The sequence below is a fragment of the Dendrobates tinctorius genome, unplaced genomic scaffold (genome assembly GCF_039654945.1).
Source record: "Dendrobates tinctorius isolate UK_male_01 unplaced genomic scaffold, ASM3965494v1 ptg000046l, whole genome shotgun sequence".
Classification (NCBI taxonomy): domain Eukaryota; kingdom Metazoa; phylum Chordata; class Amphibia; order Anura; family Dendrobatidae; genus Dendrobates; species Dendrobates tinctorius.
In genome coordinates this window covers 31343223-31362085 of record NW_027361714.1, presented here as the reverse complement: position 1 = coordinate 31362085, position 18863 = coordinate 31343223, and the positions used below count along the sequence as shown (strand labels likewise).

The following is an 18863-nucleotide window of genomic DNA, read 5'->3' as shown; positions in this document are numbered from 1 at the left end:
ATAGTTTATTATTGCACAATCAAGTAAAGGAAAAAATGGGTAAACAGACAAATATATGTCTATTAGTTATATTTGATGGATACAAGTTTCAAAAGATACAAATAAACTTAATAGCGGCCCTGAAAATTCAATTCAGGGAATATCAGTTAACCTATATATCAGGGGTTAGGTATAGGGTAATTTACAGGAAATACTAGGCAAATGGATCCCTTTTCCTACCTAATCCCATTTATACTGTAGAATAATATTGGATTAACCCTGAGTGAGGGATATTGGCTGCATTCTTATTGGTATAAATAAACTTTTAAATGTATTTGTACTGTATGTGTTTTTGAGTCATTCAAGTTTTTAATGCATTATTAAAAGTTATTTTTAGGGGTCATTTGCTTTTGGCTCACAAAAAATTGGAATTTGCCATCTTCGAAAAATTTCCCCCAAAATTTGATATGTGGCTAATAAATTTATGCAAATAGCACAATTAAAACCTCTAATTGCCTGGAAAATTTGAGTTGTCATTGGGGTCATTTGAACATGTTTTAAGCTATGCAATGCAAATACAGCCTTTCTAATGTCTAGATGACTACAATCCTTCTGGCTATCAGAACACAGATGGTAACAAAAGGTAACAAACAGTGCATTTAACAACACACTGTAGTGAAACTTTTTTCGTCACCTAAATTGTATAAACAATCTAAAAATGATCCTCTTTGGGGTGGCAGATGCATACATTACTGTTATTTATGGATGGATGGTGTAAACCAAAGAAACTGTTGCAAGACTTTTTATCAAGCCATCCAAAAATTATCCCCTTTTTTCTGGTAACAAAATAGTCGCTCTGAACAAATTATGGTTGTCACCAAGCCTTTTAAAAATATCCCTGTTGTCATAGCTGTTTCTTGATGGTACAAAATCACGAAAGTACGCTTCTCAGTATAAGTAGTATTGTCTAGCACAATGAAACAGAGTGGGCAGCACAACAAAGAATGATATGAGTAATAATGATTTCACTGCAAAGTGTTTAAAAATTTATTCAGTAGTGTGACACTCAGCAAACCGGAGACCTGATTTTGGATTTACAAAGCTAAGCAGAGCTGTACTTACCTTCCACCCACACTGACTCAAACAGGAGGCTAGGCCAGTTGGTCAGAGCTATCTGTTTACAGCTCAATCACTGATAAATCTTCTCTAAGCTGTGGTCAGTCGTGGGGTGTGGTCTTCTTTCAATGTTGCTGACTGCTAATAATTGGTCAACATCATAGAAGGAGAAGAAATACATTCCCCCAGTGAAAACTGTCTGATAACACCTACTTAGGGCCCCGTCGCACATAGCGATCTTGCTAGCGAGATCGCTGCTAAGTAGAGTTGAGCATTCCGATACCGCAAGTATCGGGTATCGGCCGATACTTGCTGTATCGGAATTCCGATACCGACATCCGATATCTTTTCAATATCGGGCACAGGCATCGGAATCGGAAGTTCAAAGTTGATTGATGCGCCATCATTTCGGGCCTTCTGGGGGTCTCTGCCGGCCTGCCGGGGGGCTGTGTGGACTGCCCGGGGTCTGTACCGGCCTGCCGGGGGGCTGTGCCGGCCTGCCGGTGGTCTGTGCACCCTGTGGGGGTCTGTACCGGCCTGCCGGGGGGCTGTGCCGGCCTGCCGGGGGGCTGTGCACCCTGTGGGGGTCTGTACCGGCCTGCCGGGGGGCTGTGCTGATGTCCGGGGGTCTGTGCAGGCATCGTCCGATGGGACTACAAGTCCCATCGGCGATGCCTGCTACCATGACAGTGATTGACACATTAGCCAATGATGGGACAGTAGTAGTCCCATCATCCGGCTAATGTGTTAAATGTTAAAAAAAAAAAAAAAAAAAATACTACATACATACATACATACTACATGCATGCTACATGCATGCTACATACATACCACATATATACTACATGCATGCTACATACATACTACATGCTACATGCATGCTACATACATACCACATATATACTACATGCATGATACATACATACTACATGCTACATACATACTACATATATACTACATGCATGCTACATACATACTACATGCTACATACATACTACATACATACTACATGCATGCTACATACATACTAGATGCTACATGCATGCCACATACATGCTACATACATACCACATATATACTACATGCATGCTACATACATACTACATGCTACATACATACTACATACATACTACATGCATGTTACATACATACTACATGCTACATGCATGCCACATACAGTGGGGAAAAAAAGTATTTAGTCAGTCAGCAATAGTGCAAGTTCCACCACTTAAAAAGATGAGAGGCGTCTGTAATTTACATCATAGGTAGACCTCAACTATGGGAGACAAACTGAGAAAAAAAAATCCAGAAAATCACATTGTCTGTTTTTTTTTTCATTTTATTTGCATATTATGGTGGAAAATAAGTATTTGGTCAGAATCAAAATTTCATCTCAGTACTTTGTGATATATCCTTTGTTGGCAATGACAGAGGTCAAACGTTTTCTGTAAGTCTTCACAAGGTTGCCACACACTGTTGTTGGTATTTTGGCCCATTCCTCCATGCAGATCTCCTCTAGAGCAGTGATGTTTTTGGCTTTTCGCTTGGCAACACGGACTTTCAACTCCCTCCAAAGGTTTTCTATAGGGTTGAGATCTGGAGACTGGCTAGGCCACTCCAGGACCTTGAAATGCTTCTTACGAAGCCACTCCTTCATTGCCCTGGCGGTGTGCTTTGGATCATTGTCATGTTGAAAGACCCAGCCACGTTTCATCTTCAATGCCCTTGCTGATGGAAGGAGGTTTGCACTCAAAATCTCACGATACATGGCCCAATTCATTCTTTCATGTACCCGGATCAGTCGTCCTGGCCCCTTTGCAGAGAAACAGCCCCAAAGCATGATGTTTCCACCACCATGCTTTACAGTAGGTATGGTGTTTGATGGATGCAACTCAGTATTCTTTTTCCTCCAAACACGACAAGTTGTGTTTCTACCAAACAGTTCCAGTTTGGTTTCATCAGACCATAGGACATTCTCCCAAAACTCCTCTGGATCATCCAAATGCTCTCTAGCAAACTTCAGACGGGCCCGGACATGTACAGGCTTAAGCAGTGGGACACGTCTGGCACTGCAGGATCTGAGTCCATGGTGGCGTAGTGTGTTACTTATGGTAGGCCTTGTTACATTGGTCCCAGCTCTCTGCAGTTCATTCACTAGGTCCCCCAGCGTGGTTCTGGGATTTTTGCTCACTGTTCTTGTGATCATTCTGACCCCACGGGGTGGGATTTTGCGTGGAGCACCAGATCGAGGGAGATTATCAGTGGTCTTGTATGTCTTCCATTTTCTAATTATTGCTCCCACAGTTGATTTCTTCACTCCAAGCTGCTTGCCTATTGCAGATTCAGTCTTCCCAGCCTGGTGCAGGGGTACAATTTTGTTTCTGGTGTCCTTTGACAGCTCTTTGGTCTTCACCATAGTGGAGTTTGGAGTCAGACTGTTTGAGGGTGTGCACAGGTGTCTTTTTATACTGATAACAAGTTTAAACAGGTGCCATTACTACAGGTAATGAGTGGAGGAAAGAGGAGACTCTTAAAGAAGAAGTTACAGGTCTGTGAGAGCCAGAAATCTTGATTGCTTGTTTCTGACCAAATACTTATTTTCCACCATAATATGCAAATAAAATGAAAAAAAAACAGACAATGTGATTTTCTGGATTTTTTTTTCTCAGTTTGTCTCCCATAGTTGAGGTCTACCTATGATGTAAATTACAGACGCCTCTCATCTTTATAAGTGGTGGAACTTGCACTATTGCTGACTGACTAAATACTTTTTTTCCCCACTGTACATACTACATGCTACATACATACCACATATATACTACATGCATGCTACATACATACTACATGCTACATGCATGCTACATACATACTACATACATACTACATACATACTACATGCATGCTACATACATACTACATATATACTACATGCATGCTACATACATACGACATGCATGCTACATACATACTACATGCTACATACATACTACATATATACTACATGCATGCTACATACATACTACATGCTACATGCATGCTACATACATACTACATGCTACATACATACTACATACATACTACATGCATGCTACATACATACATGCTACATACATACCACATATATTCTACATATATACTACATGCATGCTACATACATACTACATGCTACATACATACTACATACATACTACATGCATGCTACATACATACTACATGCTACATACATGCTACATACATACTACATGCATGCTACCTACAATACATTCATACAATACATACATAGACATACAGTACATATAACATAGAGTAACATACTTACCAATACTTGTCACATTGTTCCCCGAAGCCATTGTCTTTTACGGAATAAATATTAACATAACAAACCACAAAAATACTCACCCATGATCCGAAGCAGTCCATGAGTGTGTCCCACGACGATCTTGGGTAGAGAACTGCAGCATCAGCTGATGCTGCCGCTCTCTACGGGCTGCAGGAATCCAATGACGGAAGGTAGGTATCCTTCCGCACTGTATTCCTCCGCCACTTAAAAAAAAAAAAGTCCCTAGTCTCACTTTATGGTAAAAGCTGTGTGGGATTTACTTGAATAGACTTGAATGGGACTTCCGGTATCGGCATCGGCGATACCAATACTTTTTTTAAAGATCGGCCGATCCATTCCGATCCGATATTTTGAAGTATCGGACGGTATCGCTCAACTCTACTGCTGAGTCACAAGTTTTGTGACGCCACAGCGATCTCACGAGCGAGATCGCTGTGTGTGACAGCGATCAGGGACCGGCCCCCCTGATCGCTGATCGCTGAGGAAATGTCTGGACTTTTTTGGGGTCATTGCTCTCCCGCTACCCAGCACACATCGCTGCGTGTGACAGGCAGGAGAGCAACGACCAGCGAGCAGGAGCCTGGTAACTATGGTAAATGTAGGGTTTCTAGGCCCCGCCCGGCACCTAGAAACCCGATGTGTACCTTAGTTACCAGCGCGCTGATGCAGGGAGCTGGTAACTAAGGTACACATCGGGTTTCTAAGGGGCGCGCACTCCTTAGAAACCCGATGTGTACCTTGGTTACCAGCTCCCTGTGTGGGGAGGAGGACCCCCATATAGTGATTGGGCCGGAACCAAGGGGACCGCCATCAGAGTTATTGAAGGAATCACATCAGGAGCATTACAAAGGGAGACATGCGACTGAGGTTGTCAGGGCAACAGGGGGCGGGGCTAGGGTAAAAGGAGCAGGGGACGCGCTGAAGTGGCAGTTGGAGAGGAGCCAGAGTGTAGGCAGGGAGGAGAGTGACTTGCAGGGGCACCAACAAGAGCCTGTGAGGAGAAAACTGCGCATTTATCGACGAGAGAGACTGTTACCGGAGACTGCTACTCACCCCCGTTCTCAGAGAATCGTCCCTGCTTTCCCCCGCCTTGCGAGAGAGGAACTTTACCTCAGGTTGTGGCCGTGAGTACCCGTAACCAGGCCACAGAGGCATGGGCACTTCCCCCCAGCCTTCCCCCATCACGCCGACCCGGCCGTCACCGGCCTGAAGATACGCCACCTCATCACAGGCGAGATAAAAGGCTCGCTACCCTGGCTTTGGGAGAGACTCCTTGATAAAGGACGGTTACAGGTCATCTGGGGAACTGCGTCATCACCGCGTGCCACCTCCATCATTTTCTTCAGGGCCTGTTGCGCCCCACCGTCATCGCTTTCTTCAGGGCCTGTTGCACCCCAACGGCATCGCTTTCTTCAGGGCCTGTTGCGCCCCAGCGGCAGCGTTTCCTTCAGGGCCTGTTGCGCTCCAGCGGCAGCGCTTTCTTCAGGGCCTGTTGCGCCCCAGCGGCAGCGTTTCCTTCAGGGCCTGTTGCGCCCCGGCGGCAGCGCTTTCTTCAGGGCCTGTTGCGCCCCAGCGGCAGCATTTCCTTCAGGGCCTGTTGCGCCCCAGCGGCAGTGCTTTCTTCAGGGCCTGTTGCGCCCCAACGGCCTCGTTTTCTTCAGGGCCTGTTGCGCCCCAACGGTATTGCTTTCTCCAGGGCCTGTTGCGCCCCACTGTCATCACTTTCTTCAGGGCCTGTTGAGCCCCATTCCTCCCAGGAGTAACGAGGCGTCAGGACAGCCGCCTCAGTGACCTCTACGCAGCCACGTTCACGAACCTGTCAGCCCCTGGAAGGCTAAGTACCGCAATAGTGTTGTTAAGATTGTTGAGTCCCTGCGTGGACTGTTTGTCCCAGTATATCTTGTTTGTTCAGTTAAGCCCCAGTGGCTAGTTTGATAAAAAGTTATTTCATCAACCACCATCCGTCTAGTGTCTCATCACTGAATCATGCGAACCTGCAGAACCCTACAATTGGCGTAGTCGGCAGGATGCAGTCTCCGAGTGTAGACAGTGGTGGCGCAGGTCAGGGGGAAGCTGTACACTCTGTAAATAATGAGGACCCCCGTACTAGCATTTCATTGGGGGCCATGCTGAACAACCTGCCTAGATTCTCTGGCTCCAATACTATGCTATGGAGCTGGACAGAGCGAATGCGGGGGCTCTTTCGGATGCACCCAATGACCCCTGACCTGGAAGCTGAAGTGGCACTCATGGCCCTAGACGGGGAGGTGCGGAGGTCAGTGATGTTAAAACCTCCGGGGCACCGCAACACTTTTGAAAAGGTGTTGCAGATAGTGGAACAGACCCACGGGGATCCCACTAATGTGGGAGAGTTAAGGACCCGTCTGTTTAGCCGGATGCAGGCAGAGGGTGAGACGATTACTCAGTATATGAATGTACTCCAAGAGTTGCATACGGCTATTGAAAGAAAAGACGGGGTAGGGGTAGGACCTGTTGACATTACCCTACGTGACCTACTGGTGACTGGACTGCGAGATCCACTGATAAAGCAGGCATTACGGGAACAGATCAGAATTAATCCCCAAATAGACTTTTCAGAAGTGGGAAGTCAGGCATGGGTTCGGGAGCAAGAGCAGGGGATGGCGGTCCCCGTGGGGAAGGTCCGAGGTGTGGAGGCCTCCTCGAACACAGTTGAGGAACCTCAGTGGGTGGAGGAGATGAAGCGAGAATTGAAAAATATTAAGAGTGAGTTGGCTGAAGTAAAGAGAAGAACCGAACCGGAGACTGGGCGACCCAGTGTTAATCCCGGTCCCTGGGGGTCACGCTCTCCGCTGGGTGGTCAATCTCTACCGGCCCGGTGTTATGAGTGTGGAGAACCAGGCCACTTCGCCCGAGAGTGTCTGCGGCGTGGGAGATACCCACCCCGGCGGCCATTAAACTAAAGGGCTCAGGGCTGGGGGGACGCCGCTCGGAGCCGAAAACCACAACTAGGGGTGGTGGAAGTCCCGAAGATTTGGTAGCAAAGTGTCCGGTAGTTTGGGCAGAAGTAGAGGGCCGGGCCGTCCAGTGTCTGGTGGACACAGGGTCACAAGTAACCACTATGCCCGCAGCGTACTTTCAACTAAACTTTCCGGAGGCAGCAAGGCCTCAGTGGGGGCCCATGATTAGACTAGTAGCCGCCAACCAACTGCCGGTCCCGGTTGCCGGGGTAGTGTGGGTGCAGGTGACGTTGTGCGGTAAACCCCTCGGCTGCAGAGGGGTGGTGCTGACTCAAGGAGAAGCTGATCAACGACACCCCGTCACCCTAGGCATGAATATTTTAAATGAGTTTGGTAACCTGTTGCTTAATGATCCACACAAAGGACACAGAAGCAGTGGGGTTCTCGCACAGCTCAGGGACAGGTATTCCAGCAGCTGGTGCGAGGTGCGCGGGTGCATCGGGACTGCCAGGAGGGTGAGGCTCTGGGCAAGGTCATCGCGTCAGCGGCACCCCTGCTTGTGCTGCCTCCTGGACAGACAGTGGTGGCCCTGCCAATTCGGGCCCCGATACCTTTGGAAGGCGTAGAGGTGCAGGTGGAGCCATGTCACTCAGAGCACTTACCTCCTGGCATACTGGTGGCCCGTTCACTCGCTACGGTGCATAAAGGAACCGTCCTGGTCCGCTGCGTTAACCTTGAAGACCGAGATACCATTCTGAAAGCACGGACTGTACTGGCCAAGCTAGTAAAGCCTTTAGAAGAAGTGCCGCCCGCTCCTGCGGTTCAATTACGAGTACACCCCGAGGATCCTTGGGAGGCAACAATACGAACCTTACAGGCCCACGAAGTCTCGACACAAGAGAAGGGCCGAAATATTTTGGAGCAGATGCGGGCCGAGCTTTCTGGACTAACTGCGGCCCAACTTTCACAAGTAAAAGCATTGCTGGGACAGTACCATGAAGTATTTGCTAGTCATGAGGACGACTTTGGGTGTACCACCGCCATCACTCATGAGATCCCCACAGCAGGAGCGGCCCCTATCCGAGAACGATATCAACAGATTCAGCCACAACTCTATCAAGAGGTGAAAACTTTGCTGGCTCAGATGCTACAAAAAGCGGTGATATGGGAAAGTCAAAGCCCTTGGGCGGCCCCCATCGTGTTGGTCCGGAAGAAAGATGGTACACTACGATTCTGTGTGGATTATCGTAAATTGAATGCTTGCACTATTAAAGACTCATACCCACTGCCCCGCATAGAAGAATCTGTCTGCATTGGGCAAAGCAACATATTTTTTGACCCTGGACTTGGCCAGTGGGTACTGGCAGGTGCCCATGTCAGAAGAGGACAGAGCTAAGACGGCGTTCATAATGCCCATGGGACTGTTTGAGTTTAATCGAATGCCATTCGGGCTGGCCAACGCCCCCAGGACATTTCAGAGATTGATGGAGCGATATCTAGGGAATCTCAATTTTGAGGCCACGTTGATCTACCTGGACGACATCATTGTCTATGCCGCCTCCTTCGAGGACCACCTGAAGCGGTTGGGACAGGTACTCAGCCGGCTGCAAAAGTACGGGTTGAAGGTGAAGCCTCAGAAATGCCACCTATTTCGCTCTCAGATTGAGTATCTGGGTCATGTCATTTCGGCAGAGGGTGTGAGGCCATCCCGGGAGAAGATTGCTGCTATCCAGGAATGGCCTACCCCCGAGACGGTGAAAGACGTGCGGGCTTTTCTGGGGTTAGCTGGATATTACCGTCGTTTCGTAAAGAATTTTGCATGTCGAGCTCGAGCCCTGCATGACCTGCTGAAGGGGGCTCCCGCTGGGGCCAATGGGCGAAAAATCCAGTGGCAACACCCTCAGGAAGAGACCTTCCGAGATCTCAAGGCTGCACTCTTGGATGCCCCAGTGTTGGCTTATGCGGATTTCTCTCAGCCATTCATCCTGCACACTGACGGGAGTCTTCACGGGCTAGGGGCTGTGTTGTCACAGGTTCAGGATGGCCGGGAGAGGGTGATCGCATATGGAAGCCGTTGACTCCATGACTCCGAGCGTAACCCTGACAATTACAGCTCTTTTAAGCTCAAGCTCCTCGCAGTGGTGTGGACTATGACGGAGAGATTCGCAGAGTACCTAGCGGGCTCCGAGGTGGTAGTGCGAACTGACAACAACCCACTGGCTCATTTGGAAAACGCCAAGTTGGGGGCTTTGGAGCAGCGATGGGTGGCCCGAATGGCGAAGTACAATTACAAGATTATTTACAAAAGAGGGGCCGAGAATGTTCAGGCAGATGCTCTCTCTAGGATTCGACATAAAACTCCTGGACAGAATCGAGATGAAGAATTAGAAGGAGAGGAAATACCGTTCGCTCTTACCGCTGCCGTGCTCACCAATGTTGATGCAAAAGTATCTTCCCCAGAGGCCCACAGGGGCATCCTGGAACAATCTTGGGATAAGTGGATACAACAGCAACAAGAAGATGAAGAAGTTGGACTTCTCCGGACATGGGTCGCCGCTGGTCAATTACCCACTGATACTCAACGACAAGCTTTGACCCAAGACCTGTCGCTGATGCTGCGACAATGGGAGAGACTGATTATCCGAAAGGGATCACGGAGGTAGAGTTGGACCCCGAAGAGCCTCGGCCCTGGACCGGAGTGTCGTCTTGGGTCCGAAATCATCACCACAGGTTGCAAACTCTTCACCGAATTGTACATACCAAACTTCAAGACTGGGAACACCCAGGGAAGAATACAACCTCCCCTCCCCATCTCCAAAGCGGGGACCGTGTGCTTGTACTAGATCAACGCCCCCAGAATAAACTGGAGTCACGTTGGGAAGAGAGTCTTTACCGGGTACTACGCTGTATCCATCCAGAAGGACCTGTGTACGAAATACGGCCCGAGCAGGATGAAACACTGCCCACCTGCATTGTGCATCGTAATATGTTACGCCCGTGTATTTCCACCGACCCGAAGCAACTGGAACCCGTCCCGAAGACATCCGAACCGGAGTCCATATGCTGGGACTCGGATGACGAGGATTTCCCTCCAGTTCCCAAGGGCCCTCCACCCAATAATGAGCCAGTTGACACAATTAACCCACCGGCATCTTGCAGCCCACCGACGTCCACCACCCCAGAAGATTCCACCCCAGTCGAACTTAGACGCTCCGAGCGGTCAACAGCCGGCAAACCCCCCGAACGGTATGAACAAGACCAGTTCGCATGGCAACGAATATTAACACCTTTACATGCCAATCTCAATAGACTAACTCCCTCGCCCGAGGACTGGCGAGCTTACAGGGTGGGGGAATGTGGGGAGGAGGACCCCCATATAGTGATTGGGCCGGAACCAAGGGGACCGCCATCAGAGTTATTGAAGGAATCACATCAGGAGGATTACAAAGGGAGACATGCGACTAAGGTTGTCAGGGCAACAGGGGGCGGGGCTAGGGTAAAAGGAGCAGGGGATGCGCTGAAGTGGCAGTTGGAGAGGAGCCAGAGTGAAGGCAGGGAGGAGAGTGACTTGCAGGGGCACCGACAAGAGCCTGTGAGGAGAAAACTGCACATTTATCGACGAGAGAGACTGTTACCGGAGACTGCTACTCACCCCCGTTCTCAGAGAATCGTCCCCGCTTTCCCCCGCCTTGGCGTGAGAGGAACTTTACCTCAGGTTGTGGCCGTGAGTACTCGTAACCAGGCCACAGAGGCCTGGGCACTTCCCCCCAGCCTTCCCCCATCACGCCGACCCGGCCGTCACCGGCCTGAAGATACGCCACCTCGTCACAGGCGAGATAAAAGGCTCGCTACCCTGGCTTTGGGAGAGACTTCTTGATAAAGGACGGTTACAGGTCATCTGGGGAACTGCGTCATCACCGCGCGCCACCTCCATCATTTTCTTCAGGGCCTGTTGCGCCCCACCGTCATCGCTTTCTTCAGGGCCTGTTGCGCCCCAATGGCATCGCTTTCTTCAGGGCCTGTTGCGCCCCAGCGGCAGCGTTTCCTTCAGGGCCTGTTGCACCCCAGTGGCAGCGCATTCTTCAGGGCCTGTTGCGCCCCAGCGGCAGCGTTTTCTTCAGGGCCTGTTGCGCCCCAGCGGCAGTGCTTTCTTCAGGGCCTGTTGCGCCCCAACGGCCTCGTTTTCTTCAGGGCCTGTTGCGCCCCAACGGTATTGCTTTCTTCAGGGCCTGTTGCGCCCCTCCGTCATCACTTTCTTCAGGGCCTGTTGAGCCCCATTCCTCCCAGGAGTAACGAGGCGTCAGGACAGCCGCCTCAGCGACCTCTAAGCGGCCACGTTCACGAACCTGTCAGCCCCTGGAAGGCTAAGTACCGCAATAGTGTTGTTAAGATTGTTGAGTCCCTGCGTGGACTGTTTGTCCCAGTATATCTTGTTTGTTCAGTTAAGCCCCAGCGGCTAGTTTGATAAAAAGTTATTTCATCAACCACCATCCGTCTAGTGTCTCGTCACTGCATCCTGCGAACCTGCAGAACCCTGCCGGGTATCGCTGATCGCTGAGGAAATGTCTGGACTTTTTTGGGGTCATTGCTCTCCCGCTACCCAGCACACATCGCTGCGTGTGACAGGCGGGAGAGCAACGACCAGTGAGCAGGAGCCTGGTAACTAAGGTACATGTCAGGTTTCTAGGCCCCGCCCGGCACCTAGAAACCCGATGTGTACCTTCGTTACCAGCGCGCTGATGCAGGGAGCTGGTAACTAAGGTACACATCGGGTTTCTAAGGAGCGCGCACTGCTTAGAAACCCGATGTGTACCTTGGCTACCAGCTCCCTGCATCAGCGCGCTGGTAACTAAAGCACACAGCGACCCGCCCGCTCGGCGTCGCTGGGTGCTGATCGCTGGTGAAGCTGTCTGTTTGACAGCTCACCACCGATCATGTAGCGACTCACCAGCGATCCTGACACGTTCATATCATTGTCGGGATCGCTGGTTAGTCGCTATGTGTGACGGGGCCCTTAGACTTGAACACAATTTACTCAATTAGGTGTCAAATACTTTGACTGCTAATTTCTCCTCAACGGAGAGTTGAAATTAAAAAAAGTACTCTGGTCTACAGCCACTGTAACATCATGTGTCTAGTTCTACATGAAAAAAAAATATTAGAGGTCCTGTTAAAGCATCACTTATGATCGTGATATCCAGATAATCTTTCTTCTCATTTTATTTTGGCTTTTTTTATTTACCCCCAGTTCAGCCATCTAAGTAAAAAAAGAAGGTATTTTTCAGTTTGTGTTCACCCATGTTAGTAAATTATGCAATATGCTTACTATTGGTATGTATTAATTATAGAGACATAAGTTATGAGGTATTGAAAAGCCATTAGAACCTTGTGTACGCTAAATTATTGACCATGTTATCCCCTGCAAGATTCTGACCACTTATGCATTTAAAAAGTACACTTTTTGGTACTAGAGTCTGACTACATTCCAATGCATTTTACTTTCTTGGTCCTGGTTTTCACTATAACGTTTAATGGGAATGTTTTACAGTAAATTCCCAATTAATGCCTTGTAACAACATGCTGATACTTAATGTAGGCCAAATGTAATTTATTTTATCTACTTTTCTGTAGTTATGTGTGTTTTAAAAGTTGAAATAATTGTTTAATAAAAATGAATCTGATTAAAAAAAAGTACTTCCACTTTCAACATAAAAACAATTATAGTTGAAGACTTTGCAGCATAATAACTTTTATAAACCACTCTATTAAAGGATTTGTTTTTTAACTAGCAGCACAGACTATCGAAAGTCTCTTCTGAAGGTTACATTACACTAAACCAGTGGTTCCCAAACTCCAGTCCTCGCGGACCCCAACAGGTCATGTTTTCAGGATTTCCATAGTGTTACACATGTGAGAGAATTCCTGATGCCTTGATGATACTTCCATCACCTGTGAAATACTAAAGAAATCCTGAAAACATGACCTGTTGAGGTCCGTGAGGACTGGAGTTTGGGAACCACTGCCCTAAACAGTGCTTGTTGCTCTCAGCTACTATGTTGAGCACTGCAAAATCCTATAACTGTCGCTCCCACACTGTGAACAACAGCTTCCATGCCGAAATATGACGCTGCCTAGTTTAGCCCAGCTCACAGAACAGACTTAGGGAGGTCTGTGCAGTGGGTTAACTGCAAAATCCTCTAATAGAGTGATTCAGAAAAATGATTATACTGCAATGGCCTGCACTATAACCACTTTTCTTTGGAAAGATAATCTTTGTACATTCTTTGTCAATTTATGGTGTTTTATGAACTTAATTTGGCTTCCATGAAACTCAACTGCAATATGGAAGTAACGGGAAATATCTAAAAGGATTTCACTAGAGCTACATTGTAAGATTGCACTAAGTCAGTGTTATAACCTACTCCTGAAAGGAAAGGAAGAAATGTGCCCATCAACTGACTGCCGGTTGGTTACATAATATTATAAGATATAAATGAAGTCTAACGATGAAGAAAATTGATTGCCCCTGTGACTGAACGTCTATATACATAAAACCCTAACTAAAAATTGGTAAACAAGATATTTTTTGAAGCTGTAATATATAGTTTAAAAAATATGGAGAATGAGGCCCACATCCAGTGAAATGAACCATTTCTTCACCTATGCATGAGTGAATTAAAGGTTTATTTCGCTTCTTCTGCTGCCTCCCTCTCCATATTTGATCAAGTCCTTAGAGGCCTGCATCCCCGTTCTCAGATTGCCTGTGTTGCTGCCTTTCCGTTAACGAATATATAGTTTAAGCACTCTTTTGGTAAATTAATACTTGCCTAGTGTAAATAATTTTTGCCTATTTACACTTGAGTAGGGGCAATACAAGATTAGTGTTAAGAATGAACTAAGTAAAAATACTATTCGAAAATAAGAATTCCCTAAGCAGAGTGTTATTTGATGTACCATATGCCTGACATAAAGGAACGGCAATGTGAGAATGTATTGTTTTTACACAGTTAAAGAAGTTTAGAGGAGATTTGAGCTAGAAAATGATAAAAGCTAGCAAAAATGTAAAACAAGAACAATGCTTTTCCTACATGTCTCAAAACTAAAATAGTAATTTGTGGCAAATTGAGGCTAAAATAAAGCTAACATTCAGTGATCCTAATGGAAAATACAAGTAGTGTTCAGTATGAAAACAAGTATACAATAATTCATCTGTCTGGCTTGCATCCAAAGTATAGCTGTGTGGCTAAATGATTATAAAAAAGCATTAACTTGTCCATTTTTTTCTGACAGACTAGGAAAATCTGCATGCAAATATCTTTTTTTGGGCAATGTAATATACTTAGCATATTACATTCATCGCTAGAGTCCCTCAAAGCTGTTTAATGATAATTATTTCACATTGCTAGAGCCATTTCACGTATTCCTACCTCATACAAATTTCTTATTACTTATTTCTATATGATTTAACACGGTCTATAAGAGGTAAAGGCAATACCCCACCATGTTATTAGATATAATCACAATCTCAAGTGTAGAAGTTGGGTTTAAAAAGGAAGTTCCAATTGCCGAAGTACTTAAGAATTGAATTTTTAATTAATCAAGTATTAAAAAATATTTAAAAATTCGAGCAAGACGGACAGATGAAGTGCACTGACAATGTGACCGAGTAAGTAAACATTATATAAGTGCTAGCAGCAATTACATAAATGAAATCAGTGTCATATGTTAGTAATAAAAAGCCCAGTGTATTATAGCAGGACTATGTTATCCAGAGTAAATTGAGTTGCGGGCTGAATACATGTGGGGGTTGCCTGTTTGTTAGGGAATTCCTACATGTATTCAGGCTGTCTAGCAGCCACAAATCATGCAGCTGCTTCGACAAACACTAAATCTCCGAGCATGCCAAAATACTCGGAGGACACCAGAACATGCTCGGGGAAACCCGAGCAACAACTATGCTCGCTCATCACTATTTCAGATCACTAAGCAAATTTAAATATTAGACTAAGATAACACAAGTAGATGCAAAATGCAGTTTTTAAATGAAGGTCTTTATTATTAAGGGAAGAAAAAAGCCAAACCTACAGTGCCCTGTGTGAAAAAGTTCTTTGTTCTCATGCACTGTCTGTCAGTCTGATATATGTTTAATAAAATGTTTTTGTATGCAATTGAGGTGTCTCCCATATATATGGGCATGATCTTTCCCTCTCTTGTCCAATTATGTCTTAGCCTGCCCATGATGAGCACTCTTGCCAATATTCATTAGTGGTGCCCTCCATTCTTTCAAAGCTTTAAACTGTGTGAAAAAGTGATTGCCCATTAAAACTAATAACTAGTTGGGGCACCCTTAGTAGCAACAACTGCAATCAGCATTTGTTATAATTGTTAATGAGTCTTTTACATTGCTCTGGTGGAATTTCGGCTCTCTCATCTTTGCAGAATTGTTGTAGCCTAATTGGAGTGTTTCCGAGCATGAGCCACCTTTTTAACCCCTTCACTCCCAGAGCTTTTTTCGATTTTTCGTTTTTGTTTTTCGCTCCCTTTTTTTCCAGAGCCATTACTTTTTTTTATTTTTCGTTAATATGGCCATGTGAGGGCTTATTTTTTGCGGGACGAGTTGTACTTTTAACGACACCATTGGTTTTACCATGCCGTGTAATTAAAAGCGGGAAATAAATTCCAAGTGCGGTGAAATTGCAAAAAAAAGTGCAATCCCACACTTGTTGTTTGCTTGGCTTTTTTGCTAGATTCACTAGATGCTAAATCTAACCTGCCATTATGATTCTCTAGGTCATTATGAGTTAATAGACACCAAACAATGTCTACGCTCTCTTTTATCTAAGTGGTGAAAAAAAATCCAAAGATTGCTAAAAAAAAAAAAAAATTGCAAAATTTTCTGACCCGTAGCGTCTCTATTTTTCATGATCTAGGGTTGGATGAGGGCTTATTTTTTGCGTGCCAGGCTGACATTTTCAAGGATACAACGTTTGTGCAAATACGTTCTTTGATCGCCCGTTATTGCATTTTAATGCAATGTCGCGGGGTACAAAAAAATGTAATTGTGGCGTTTAGAATTTTTTTCTCGCTACTTCATTTAGCGATTGGGTTAATCCTTTTTTTATTGGTAGATCAGGCGATTCTGAACGCGTGAATGTGAATGTGAATTATGTGAATGTGGGATTTTTTTATTGTTTTATTTTGATTGGGGCAAAAGGGGGTGATTTGAACTTTTAGGTTTGTTTTATTTTTAAACTTTTTTTTACTTTTGGCATGCTTCAAAAGCCTCCATAGGAGGCTAGAAACATGCACAACCCGATCGGCTCTGCTACGTATGGGTGATGAGCAGATAGCCCATATGTAGCAATTTTACTGCTGTGCTTTGAGCACCGACCACCGGGCAGCGCTCAAAGCCATCTGCCTGGAACAACCACAGAGGTCTCTATGAGAACTGTGGTTGTCCAGGCAACGTGACTCCGACCCCCGATCACATGACGGGGGTCGGCGATGAGCTCATTTCTGGCCCGGCAGCCGGAAGTGCTATTTAAATGCCCGCTGTCAGCTTTGACAGCGGGATTTAACTAGTTAATAGGCGCGGGTGGATGGCAATTCCGCTCGCACCTATTGCGGGCACATGTCAGCTGTTCATAACAGCTGACACGTCGCGGCTTTGAGGTCGGCTCACCACCAGAGCCCATCTCAAAGCAGGGGATCCTTACCGATGACGTACTATTCCGTCATTGGTAAGGAAGGAGTTAGGGTCATGGCACAGCATTTCAATCAGATTAAGGTCAGGACTTTGACTAGTCCATTGCAAAGTCTTGATTTTGATTTTCTTAAGCCATTCAGATTTGGTGTGTTTTGGAACATTGTCCTGCTACATAACCCAAGTGCGCTTCAGCTTGCCGGACATTCTCCTTCAGGATTTTTTGTTAGAGAGCAGAATTCATGGTTCCATTTACTACAGTAAGTCTTCTAGGTCCTGAAGCAGCAAAACTGCCCCAAACCATCACACTACAAACACCATATTTTACTGTTGCTATGATGTTCCTTTTCTGAAATGCTGTGTTACTTCTATGCTAGTTGTACTGGGATATACACCTCCCAAAAAGTTAAACTTTTGTCATGTCAGTCTACAGAGAATTCTCCCAAAAGTTTGGGGAATCATCAAGATATTAATTTTCTGACAAAATTGAGACAAGCTTTTATGTTCATATGGCTCAGTAGTGGTTTTCATCTTGGAACTCGGCCATGTAGGCCATTTTTACACAGTCTCTTTCTTATAGTGGCGTCACGAACTTTAACTGAGGCAAGTGAGGCCTGCATTTCTTGGATGTCATTGTGAGGTCTTTTGTGCCCTGTTGGATTAGTCATTGCTGCGCTCTTGCGGTAAGTTGGGTCGATTGGCCACTCCACTGTTCCTGGTTTTCGTAATTTGTGGATAATGCCTCTCAGCGTGGTTTGCTGGAGTCCCAAAGGTTTAGAAATGGCTTTCTAACATTTTTCAGACTGATAGATCACAATTACTTTGCATATCATATGTTCCTGATGTTCTTTGGATCGCAGCATGATGTGACGAACTTTTGGTCTACTTCACTTTGTCAGGTAGGTCCAATTTAAGTGATTTCTTGATTGAGAACAGGGGTGACAGTAAACAGAACTGCGTGTGGCTATCAAATTTGAGCTCAGGTTTCCAAAGATGTGATAAGCCATAGTTAATTTATATTTTAAGGGGGGCAACCACTTTTGTCACACAGGGCCCTGTAGGTTTGGATTTCTTTTTCATTTAATAAAAAAGACCTTAATTTAAAAACTACATTCTGTGTTTACTTGTGTTACCTTTGTCTAATATTTAAATTTGTTTGGTGATCTGAAACATTTAATTGTGACAAACATGCAAAAAGAATAGGAAAGGAAATCATGAAGAGGCAAACACTTTATCATACAACAGTAGATAGATAGATAGATAGATAGATATTGAACTTTAAGCAGCTCCAGTTCCAGCAATAGTGGGTGTAGGCCTCCTGATATTAATCCAGTTATTTTCTTATACACTCACTGGCCACTTTATTAGGTACACCATGCTAGTAACGGGTTGGACCCCCTTTTGCCTTCAGAACTGCCTCAATTCTTCGTGGCAGAGATTCAACAAGGTGCTGGAAGCATTCCTCAGAGATTTTGGACCATATTGACATGATGGCATCACACAGTTGGTGCAGATTTGTCGGCTGCACATCCCTGATGCGAATCTCCCGTTCCACCACATCCCAAAGATGCTCTATTGGATTGAGATCTGGTGACTGAGGAGGCCATTTCAGTACAGTGAACTCATTGTCATGTTCAAGAAACCAATCTGAGATGATTCGAGCTTTATGACATGGCGCATTATCCTGCTGAAAGTAGCCATCAGATGCCTGTTCTTAGCTGAGAGGAGTGGTACCCAGTGTGGTCTTCTGCTGCTGTAGCCCATCTGTCTCAAAGTTCGACGCACT

The 18863-nt window shown here is 45.9% G+C and overlaps 1 protein-coding gene across 2 annotated transcripts in view; it reads right to left on the bottom strand.

Annotated features, from left to right (window-relative positions):
* Positions 1 to 18863, bottom strand: part of LAMA2 (laminin subunit alpha 2) — a 1313887-nt gene that overhangs the window by 395173 nt on the left and 899851 nt on the right. The window lies entirely within an intron of this gene.